General features: G+C 28.8%; 1 protein-coding gene across 1 annotated transcript in view; it reads left to right on the top strand.

Annotated features, from left to right (window-relative positions):
• Positions 1 to 689: 689 nt before the first annotated feature.
• LOC111686005 (putative phosphatidate phosphatase) overlaps positions 690 to 12028 on the top strand; it is a 16921-nt gene continuing 5582 nt past the window's right edge. The window contains exon 1 of the mRNA XM_046952607.1: positions 690 to 1268. The gene's annotated coding sequence lies outside the window, so the exon portion shown is untranslated. The remainder of the gene's footprint in view (positions 1269 to 12028) is intronic.

The following is a 12028-nucleotide window of genomic DNA, read 5'->3' as shown; positions in this document are numbered from 1 at the left end:
AAAAGTTAAAATTTTGATAATTGGAAAGACTACACATTTCTTTGCATAATATTATTAAATAAAATTTGTTTAAGTACATATTAAGAAAAAAACTAAACTAGTACTTTATTTTCAAAAAAGTACTTTATTAAGAAAAAGTACTAAACTAGTACATTATTTTCAAAAAAGTACTTTATTAAGAAAAAGTACTAAACTTAACATAAATATGAAATTGTATTCAGAAAAATCAATAGTTGGAATGTTTTGTTGTCACAAAAAGGCACCTAAATGTAAGTAAAAGTACTTTATTCTTCCCCTTCCCAAATAGCAGTAGAATTCAAAAAGAGTATTTGGTTACACTAATATGATCATAAGCAAAACTCTTTCAATAGCAGTTTTTTTTGTTGTACAACTGCTATTAAATTATTGTGGGTATTAGTTATGTTTTCAATTAACGGCGCTTAAAAGAGGGATCTTTTATTTAACAATTGACCATAAAACGTCATCAATGAGAGTGAAACATTGCTGGGAGCAACAACAACAATAACAACAAAAAAACCAGAGCAAGATCACTCGAAGCAATAGTAAAATGTAGTAAATAAGTGTTTTTATAGTATTATAAACGCATTTGTAAAGTAAGTGAGGCGTTAAAGTGCGCTTATTTTTGCTTTTTTCTTTAGAAAAAAATAACAACAATTCAAGGCGCTAGACTTTAAAAGACTGAAAGAAAATAATATTAAGAGTCATTATAAATAAAATAAAAAGTAATTTTAATAAAAAATACAAAGATTTGCTAGATTTACAACAAAAATTAATTGAAATAAATTTATCAAAAGTCTGTAATTGTTTCAAATACTATTTGTAAGAAAAAAGTGATTTCTTTTTTTAGTGGGCTGTTAAATTTACCGACAAAAAAACAACAACAAATAAATACAATAATAAAAAATTTACAAAAAATATACAATAAAAATAAAGTAAAATAAACACGTTGTTAATAAGCGAAGCGTTAACGTCTGATCTTGAATTTATAAACTAGTTATTAAATTAAATGAAAAATCATAAATATAATATTTGCCAAAAAAGAAAAGGAAAATGAATTGCAGCCATTAATTTATAAAGAAAAAAAGTGAAATTTCTTTTAACATTGATCAGTCAGAAAAGAAATCATTAAAAGAATGAAAGATTTGAAAACAAAATTGCACTCATCCTCAAGCAGAAAAGATTATAATGCTCAAATTAACAGTAATTAATAAAGAGAATATATTTTCCATTTTAAAGCAATAAAACAGGTAAATATCGATGTTTTATAAAATGATCTACACTCTCAACTTTACAGCGATCTATGGTCCAAATTATAGACTAATCTATAGTCTGATATATAATCTCAACTATATACTAATACATATATAGCCACAACTATAAACTGATCTATAGTCTCAACTTTGGTCTATTCTATAGCCTTAACTGTAGACTGATTTATAGTCTCAACTATAGACTGATCTATAGTCTAAACTATAGACTGATCTTTAGTCTCAACTATAGACTGATCTATAGTCTCAACTACAGACTGATCTATAGTCTCAACTATAGACTGATCTATAGTCTCAACTATAGACTTATCTATAGTCTCAACTATAGACTGATCTATAGTCTCAACTATAGACTGATCTATAGTCTCAACTATAGACTGATCTATAGTCTCAACTATAGACTGATCTATAGTCTCAACTATAGACTGATCTATAGTCTCAACTATAGACTGATCTATAGTCTCAACTATAGACTGATCTATAGTCTCAACTATAGACTGATCTATAGTCTCAACTATAGACTGATCTATAGTCTCAACTAAAGACTGATCTATAGTCTCAACTAAAGACTGATCTATAGTCTCAATTATAGACTGATCTATAGTCTCAACTATAGACTGATCTATAGTCTCAACTATAGATTGATCTATAGTCTCAACTATAGACTGATCTACAGTCTCAACTATAGACTGATCTATAGTCTCAACTATGAACTGATCTGTACTATCAACTGATTTGCAGTTGAACTATAAACTGATCTATAGTCTCAACTATAGACTGATAAATATACTCAACTATAGACTTATCTATAATCGAATTTATAAACTGATCTATAGTCTCAACTATAAACTGATCTATAGTCTAAACTAAAAACTGATCTATAGTCTAAACTATAGTCTGATCTTTACCATTAACTATAGACTGATGTATAGTCTCAATTATAGACTGATAAATATACTGATCTACAGTTTAAACTATAAACTGATCTATAGTCTCAACTATATACTGATACATATATAGACTCAACTATTAACTGATCTATAATCTAAACAATATCTCTATATCTATAGTCTAAACTTTAGTCTATAGTTTTAACTATAGACTGATGTTTAGTCTCAACTATAGACTGATCCATAATCTAAACAATAAACTGAACTATAGTCTCAACTATATACTGATACATGTATAGACTAAACTATAAACTGATCAATAATCTAAACAATAGATCTATAATCTTAACTATAAACTGACCTATATTCTTATCAGCCTATAGCCTTAACTATAGGCTGATGTACAATCTCAACTATAGACTGATCTTTAACCTAAACTATAACCTGATCTATAGTCTAAAATATGAACTGATCTATAGTCTCAACTATATACAGATACATATATACATACATAGACTCAACTATAAACTGATCTATAATCTGAACAATAAACTAATCTATTATCTTAACTATAAACTAATCAATATTCTCAATTTTAAACTGATCTATAGTCTAAACTTTAAACTGATCTATAGTCTAAACTATAAACTAGTCTCAACTTAAGTCTAATCAACTACACATTGATCTATCTATTCTAAACAAAAGTCTGATGTAAAATTTAATAGGAGCTTGAAGAGTAAAGCTACTATGTTCAAACTGAGCCTTAATCATAAGTTCTTTAATAATTTAAAGTTAAGCTTTAATCGATGATCATTTGGTAGTCTAAAGTTAGATCTAATCCAATTTCTTGCAGCAAAACTCTGGCTTCAATGAAAAGTCTTTTCATAGCTCAATTTAAGTCTCAATAATGGACTAGTTGTTCCACTATTCTGACGTAGTGTAAAGTGTCTAAATTATTCTACATTTCTAGATCAGTTGTATCTAGGTCAAGAATCAATTGTGGACTCTGTTTGGTCTAAGTAAAGATAAGTTTGTTATAGTCTTATATAAACAAAGTTTTATAGTCAAAGTCAAGATTATTTGTACAAAGTTCAATTGAAGTTTCAATTGTAAGTTTCCTTAAAGTCAAAGTAAAACAAAAGCTTCAAACACAACTCTGTTTAAGTCTAGATCAGGCTACAATTCCTTAATTTTAATGGTCTAAAGATTGATATCCAAAATTATTTTGTCTCGAGTAGTATTTCTCGGTACAATCTAAATTAATTAAAAAACTGCGAATAAATCCAAACATTATTCCAAAACTAAATTCTCCTTAAAACTCCAAATGACAATCAAGCATTCAAAATTTTCCCCCCAAAAAGAAAAAGACTATTCTCGATGTGAAACAAAAAAAGACTAATTGACAGTTAATCAACAATGATCATCCATCCCTCCAGTTGAGAGTCGTCATCATCATTATTTTGATTAATCAAATGAACAAAAGCGAATGAGTGAATGAAGAGCCAAATGGTCAGTAAAATTTTTGTAATCACCCCCACCCACCTTGTACTGCATATTGACATATTCTCACTCCCTTACTAGTGCAGACACAATCAGTCACATTGTCTGTGTGATGATCATTGATCAAAGTTTAATTTAATGTTTATGCTTATGAGGCATGCAACAGTGGAAGAGGGTCAGAATATTATCTCATCTAGTTAAGTTTACTTTTTGTTTATTAATATGAATCAGTATCTTTTGGTTTACGAATTAGAGAGACGACTACAGTGGTGGTTAAAAAAATAGTAATTAAATTCATAATCCTCTCTTTGGTAGTTTTCGTTTAAAAATTTTCTAACATTTAATAGGACCCTTTGTATTGAGAAGTGAAAATGAGAAAAATGTTATTGTTATAACGCTATATTTTTTCTCATCACTGTTTATCCCCATATACTCTTATGGAAATTTAGTTCCTCTTTATTTTGTTTTTATACTTTTTATTAAATTTCTGAGTTGATCTACATCTACAACATCATTATAATTTAGCTGAACATTATCATTATCATCATCAGCATTGCCATCATTGTAATTTTTAGCATCACCCATAACACTAAATGTCAATAGGCTAAACTAGCTTTATTTTGTGTCACAATTTTTTTCTTCTTCATATTATTATTATTATTAATATGGGAGTTTTAGAGCAATTTTTTCAACTTATTAGAGTTTTTGTGTCAGTTTTTGTTATCTGCTCTTAAACAGCTTTTAAATTGACAGTTAACATTAATCTTAATAAAGAAAAGCAGACAAAATATATAAAAAATAAAATTTTAGCCGGATTTTAGGTTTTTAATACGAGTGTTATGTTTCAGTTTTTATTTAGTTTATCGGGCGGGTGTTACACTCATTTAAATTAATAGCAAATGTGAAGAAGGCGTTAATTTAAGCAAAAATATAAGTATTTAATTTTTGGCTTTAAGAACCGGAAATACTTTAATTTGGGCAGTTAAATAAAATGCAATTTAAGAAAAATAAATGTTAAAAAAACTTAAGCAAAACTACAGATGGAATAGAATTTGGACTTCAGTATGATCAACTTTATTTAGACTGAGTAAAGATCAAAAAATAAAATTCAAATGTGCCGAAAACGACTAAAGTCAAGACTGGCTTTATACTAGATTATAGTCTAGACTAAAGACTATATTATAGACTAGACCATAGAGTAGACTATAAACTAGACTACAGACTAGATTATAGAGTAGAATATAGACTAGACTACAGACAAGATTATAGACTAGACTATAGACTTGACTATAGACTAGACAATAGACCAGACTATAGACTAGACTATAGACTAGACTATAGACTAGACTATAGACTAGACTATAAACTAGACTATAGACTAGACTATAGACTAGACTATAGACTAGACTATAGACTAGACTATAGACTAGACTATAGACTAGACTATAGACTATACTATAGACTAGACTATAGACTAGACTATAGACTAGACTATAGACTAGACTATAGACTAGACTATAGACTAGACTATAGACTAGACTATAGACTAACTATAGACTAGACTATAGACTAGACTATAGACTAAACTATAGACTAGACTATAGACTAGACTATAGACTAGAATATAGACTAGACTATAGACTAGACTATAGACTAGATTATAGACTAGACTATAGACTAGACTATAGACTAGACTATAGACTAGACTATAGACTAGACTATAGACTAGACTATAGACTAGACTATAGACTAGACTATACAATAGACTATAGACTAGACTATAGACTAGACTATAGACTAGACTATAGACTGGACTATAGATTTGACTATAGACTAGACTATAGACTAGACTATAGACTAGACTATAGACTAGGCTATAGACTAGACTATAGACTAGACTATAGACTAGACTATAGACTAGACTATAGACTAGACTATAAACTAGACTATAGACTAGACTATAGACTAGACTATAAACTAGACTATAGACTAGACTATAGAATAGACTATAGACTATAGACTAGTCTATAGATTAGTCTATAGACTAAACTATAGACTAGACTATGGACTAGACTATAGACTAGACTATAAACTAGACTATAGACTAGACTATAAACTAGACTATAGACTAGACTATAGACTAGACTATAGACTAGACAATACAATAGACTATAAACTAGACTATAGACTAGGCTATAGACTAGACTGTAGACTGGACTATAGACTAGACTAGACTATAGACTAGACTATATATTAGACTATAGACTAGATTATATACATTAGACTATAGATTAGACAATAGAATAGTCTATAGACTAGACTATAGACAAGACTTTAGACTAAACTATAGACTAGACTGTAGACTTGTCTATAGTTTATATACTAGAATATAGACTAGACTTTAGAGTAGACTACAGACTAGACTATATACTAGATTAAACACTAGACTAGACTATAAAGTAGACTGCAGAGTAGAATATAGTCTGGACTATTTACTAGACTATAGTTTAGACTATACTTAGACCAGAGACAAAATTCGATACTTTAGATAAGACTATAGACTATAAATTAGATCACTTGGTTGCATTTCAAATTTGTTAAAAAATTTTAAAATTTCAACTTACCCAACAAAAAATGTTAAATGTTTAAAAATTTGATTACATACCTGCAAAGAGAAAAGAGAAAGAAAAAACTTGTTAAATATTTTGTTCCATAAACGATATAAATAATTTGTAATGACTTATTTTCAAAAAAATCGACTTTTTTCATCATTAAGTTGTTTGAATGTTAAAAACACTTTCGATTACAATTAATATAAATCGCATATTTTCATAATTCCTCTCCTGACTCATAAAAATAAAACTGAATGGAAATTTCAAAGAAAAAAAAAACAAAGCTTCTTCCATTAAGTTGTATGAATAGACAAAGATTTAAAAATAACTTAATTATGACAATTAAGATGATCTGTAATAAAAGCTTAACTTCATTATGATTAAACAGACAGCGAAAAAAATATAATAATAGTGATGCTAATAAATATCATTATGATTGATAATGATGATGTTAATGATGCGTAATAATATGTAAAGAGAGATCAATAAACCCCAGCGAGCAAGAGAAAAAACAACAACAACAAGTTATAATTAAAAAGAGCAAAATATAGACAAAACTACAGTCATTTATTTTTGCAGCATCAAAAACAAACATGAATAATCATGATACAAAATCTTATAAAGAAAAGAAACCTCTTTTCAAAAATCAAGAATTTTGGCGCCGCAAAACAAACTGACAGACTTTTGGCTTAGTAATATAAACAAATAAATATAAAAAATTTTTACCTTAATTATTTAATTTTATTAACACCAGACACCAACTTTGCTATCGGCAGGAAAGCCATGTTAAAGATGATTCACACTTTAGCACTTCATACACACACACACTTCACATATTTAAAAAAAAATTTACTAAAATTTTTATGAGTTTATTAATTAATTTGCACACACTTCACATTTTTATCTATTTTTAATTATTTAAAATATTTAAAATTTAAATCACACTTTAAGTAAACTTTAAAAAGAAAAACCTTCAACTATGACGACGTCTACTTTTACAATAAGAAAATTTCAAAAGTAGAACAATTATTGAAGTGACGAAAGAAGTAAAATAATTGCAGTGGGAAGAGAGAAAGAATGCAAAATATTTGAGCAAAACAATAACAATTATATGCAAAGTGTAAATACATCATCAAAACATGTTTCAACATGTTGTGCTAGTAATGATCGTTGTTAGTGTGACATTAAAAGAAGAGAAGAAGGGAAGAGAAAGAATGCAAAATTATTTAGCAAAACAATAACAATTATATGCAAAGTGTAAATACGTTATCAAAACATGTTTCGGCATGTTGTGCTAGTAATGATCGTTGTTAGTGTGTTATTAAAATAAGAAGAATAATAACAACAACAAAAAAACATTGTGAGTGAATTATTACTATTTATGTAATGCAGAGATGGGACTTGTTTATAAATGTAAAATTTTAAAATATTATAATAAATTTCAACAAATCAAAAGTGTGTGAAACAAAAAAAAAAACAAAATGTAGAATATAAACTAGACTAAAGGCTAGACTATAGACAAGATTATGGACCAGACTATAAACTAGACTATTGATTAGACCATAGACTAAACATTTTAAAAGCTTGTGAGACTAAACCAAAAAAGATATGTACTACACTAACTACTTGAATTTGAACGAGAGTATGGTCTAAACTAAATTGTAGACTGTATTATAGACTAGGCTATAGATTAGCATATAGATTACAATGTAGACAATAGACAAGATTAGATTACATACTACACCAGTCTGTAGATTACATTTTAAACTGGACTATAGAATACACTACAGATTGGGCTAAAGACTAGACTTGAGTCTGAATTATTGAATAAACTTCAGTTTTGACTACAGCCTGAACTATTGAATAAACTATAGGCTGACTACAGAATAGACTATAGTCTAGAATATAGTCTTGACTACAGAATAGACAAGACTATAGTGTGGATTATAGAATAGAATATACTATAGTCAGGTCTATAAAGTAGACTATAGTCTTGACTATAGAGTATACTATAGTCAGGACTATAGAGTATACTATAGTCAGGACTATAGAGTAGTCTATAGTTTGGACTATAGTCTACTCTATAGTCTGGACTATAGTGTAGACTATAGTCTGGAGTAGTCGGGACTCTAGAGTAGACTATAGTCAGGACTATAGAGTTGACTATAGTCGGGACTATAGAGTAGACTATAGTCAGGACTATAGAGTAGACTATAGTCAGGACTATAGAGAAGCCTATAGTCTGGACTATAGAGTAGACTATAGTCGGGACTATAGAGTAGACTATAGTCGGGACTATAGAGTAGACTATAGTCGGGACTATAGAGTAGACTATAGTCGGGACTATAGAGTAGACTATAGTCAGGACTATAGAGTAGACTATAGTCGGGACTATAGAGTAGACTATAGTCGGGACTATAGAATAGGTTATAGTCTGGACTAAAGAGTACAATGTAGTATGGACTATAGAATAGACTATAGTCTGGACTAAAGAGTATACTATAGACTATAGTCGGGACTATAGAATAGGTTATAGCCTGGACTAAAGAGTACAATGTAGTCTGGACTATAGAGTAAACTATAGTCTGGACTATAGAGTAAACTATAGTCTGGACTATAGGTAAACTATAGTCTGGACTATGGAGTAGAATATAGTCTGGACTATAGAGTTGACTATAGTCTGGACTATAGAATATACTTTTGTCTGGACTATAGAATATACTTTTATCTGGACTATAGAATAGACTATTGCCTGGACTTTATAGACTACATAGTCTAGACTACAGAATAGACTATAGTTTGGTCTTGATTACGACTTAAGACTATAAAATAGATAAATTTATCTGGACTTTATAATAGAATACATATAGCCTGAATTATGGAATAAATTATAATGTAAAATATAGAATAGAGTTCAGTCAGGACTATATACTAAATTGACTATAATATAAATTATAGAATAGACTACAATCTGGAATATAGAACAGACCACAATCTTGACTACAGAATATACTACATTCTGGTCTATAGAAAAGACTTAAGTCTAGACTAGATTGTAGACTGGACTATAGACAAGACTATTATCTAGACTTTATGTTTGACTGTGGTCTGAACTAGATAGTCTGGACTTGAGAATTAACTATAGTGTGGAATTTGAACTAGTCGCATAAAAAATATTGCATTGAGTATCAAATTTATAAAATATTTTTTAAAAATTTTAACTTACCAAAACAAATTAAATTAAGTTAAACTTTAGAGTACATACCTGAAAGGAGACAAAAGACAAAAAAAATTATATTAAAATATATAACTAATAATGACTTGTTTCTAAAAATCAACAATTATGATAATGATGCTAAAAATGATCATTACAATTGATAAAAGTGATTTTAATGATAAGTATGTAATAAAATGTAAAGAGAGATTACTCGACTTTAGTCAGCAAAAAAACAACAACAACAAGATTATAAATAAAAGGAGCAAAAAGTAATAGTAATTTTGCAGCAGAAAAATAACAGACATGAATGATCATGATTTATGACAAAAACTCTTAAAAAGAAATGACTTTAAAGTTTAAACAAATAAGAGGACATTACTTGATAAAAAGCCAGAAATTAGACGACGCAGAAAGAAATAAAGATAAATAAATTATTTACCTTAATTATTTTATTTCATTAACACCAGACCCCAACATTGATATCAGGAGGAAAGCCATATTAAAGATGAATCACAATTTAGCACACACCTTGCACACAAAATATTTTAGAACACAAACACACTTCACATTTTTTTTATAATTTTTCACACACTTCACATTTATTATTAATTAAAGCAAATGTTTAAAATTTAAGTCACACTTTAAGCGAGATTAAAAAAACCTTCAACTATGATGACGTCTACTTTTACAATGCGACATTATTAAAAGTAGAACAATTATTGAAGTGACGAAAGAAGTAAAATAATTGCAGTGGGAAGAGAGAAAGAATGCAAAATATTTGAGCAAATCAATAACAATGATATGCAAAGTGCAAATACGTCATCAAAACATGTTTCAACATGTTGTGCTAGTAATGATCGTTGTTAGTGTGACATTAAAAGAAGAGAAGAAGGGAAGAGAAAGAATGCAAAATTTTTTAGCAAAACAATTACAATGATATGCAAAGTGCAAATACGTCATCAAATCATGTTTCGGCATGTTGTGCTAGTAATGATCGTTGTTAGTGTGACATTAAAAGAAGAGAAATAACAATAATAACATTGCAAGCAAATAATCATCATATAGAAGAGTTTGCTTTAAATGAATGCAGAGATGGGAATTGACAGTGAATGAAAATTTTAGAAACATAAAACTTTTACAATACAAAAGCATATGAGACAGAACCACACGGAATGAAAAATAGAATATAAACTGGACTAAAGACTAGGCTATAGACTAGACTATAGACTAGACTATAGACTAGACTATAGACTAGACTATAGACTAGACTATAGACTAGACTATAGACTAGACTATAGACTAGACTATAGACTAGATTATAGACTAGACTATAGACTAAACTATAGACTAGAGTATAGATTAGACTATAGACTAGACTATTGACTAGACTATAGACTAGACTATAGACTAGACTATAGACTAGACTATAGACTGGACTATAGACTATAGACTAGGCTATAGACTAGATTATACACTAGACTATAGACTAGACTATAGACTGGACTATAGAATATAGACTAGACTGTAGACTAGACTATAGACTAGATTATACACTAGACTATAGACTAGACTATAGACTAGACTATAGACTAGACTATAGACTAGACTATAGACTAGACTATAGACTAGACTATAGACTAGACTATAGACTAGACTATAGACTTGACTATGGACTAAATTATAGACTAGACTATAGACTAGACTATTGATTAGACTATGGACTAGACTATGGATTAGACTTTAGACTAGACTATAGACTACACTATAGAATAGAATATAGACTAGACTATAGACTAGACTATAGACTACATAAACTGTAGAATAGCCGGTACTACGTATATATTATGCATTAAAATTTGAACTAAAGTATAACCTAGCCAATAGGCATGGCTAACACAATAGAATAGAATATAAACTAAACTGTGGACCAGGTTATAGACTAGACTGTAGACTAGACTATATACTAGACTATAGACTATACTATAGACTAGACTATAGACTAGACTATAGACTATACTATAGACTAGACTATACACTACAGACTAGACTATAGACTAGACTACAGACTAGACTATAGACTAGACTATAGACTAGACTATAGACTAGACTATAGACTAGACTATAGACTAGACTATAGACTAGACTATAGACTAGACTATAGACTAGACTATAGACTAGACTGTGGACTAGACTATAGACTAGACTAGTCTATAGACTTGACTATAGACTAGTTTAGTTAGTTATTAAGTTAGTTAGTTAGTTAGTTAGTTAGTTAGTTAGTTAGTTAGTTAGTTAGTTAGTTAGTTAGTTAGTTAGTTAGTTAGTTAGTTAGTTAGTTAGTTAGTTAGCTATTTAGTTAGTTAGTTAGTTAGTTAGTTTGTTGGAAACTCGAAAACTTTTACTGAATTATACATGATCATAAAGGTTTTCCGATGGTTTTTAGTTTACTGGGTGTAACATTGTATTTGACATAATGTCAACAATGTAGAAATTTTGTCTGTTTTAGTTTTTTTTTTTTTT

This window comes from Lucilia cuprina, chromosome 5 (genome assembly GCF_022045245.1).
Source record: "Lucilia cuprina isolate Lc7/37 chromosome 5, ASM2204524v1, whole genome shotgun sequence".
NCBI classification, from domain to species: domain Eukaryota; kingdom Metazoa; phylum Arthropoda; class Insecta; order Diptera; family Calliphoridae; genus Lucilia; species Lucilia cuprina.
Note: the sequence above shows the minus strand (reverse complement) of the source record. Positions and strands in the feature narration are given on the sequence as shown.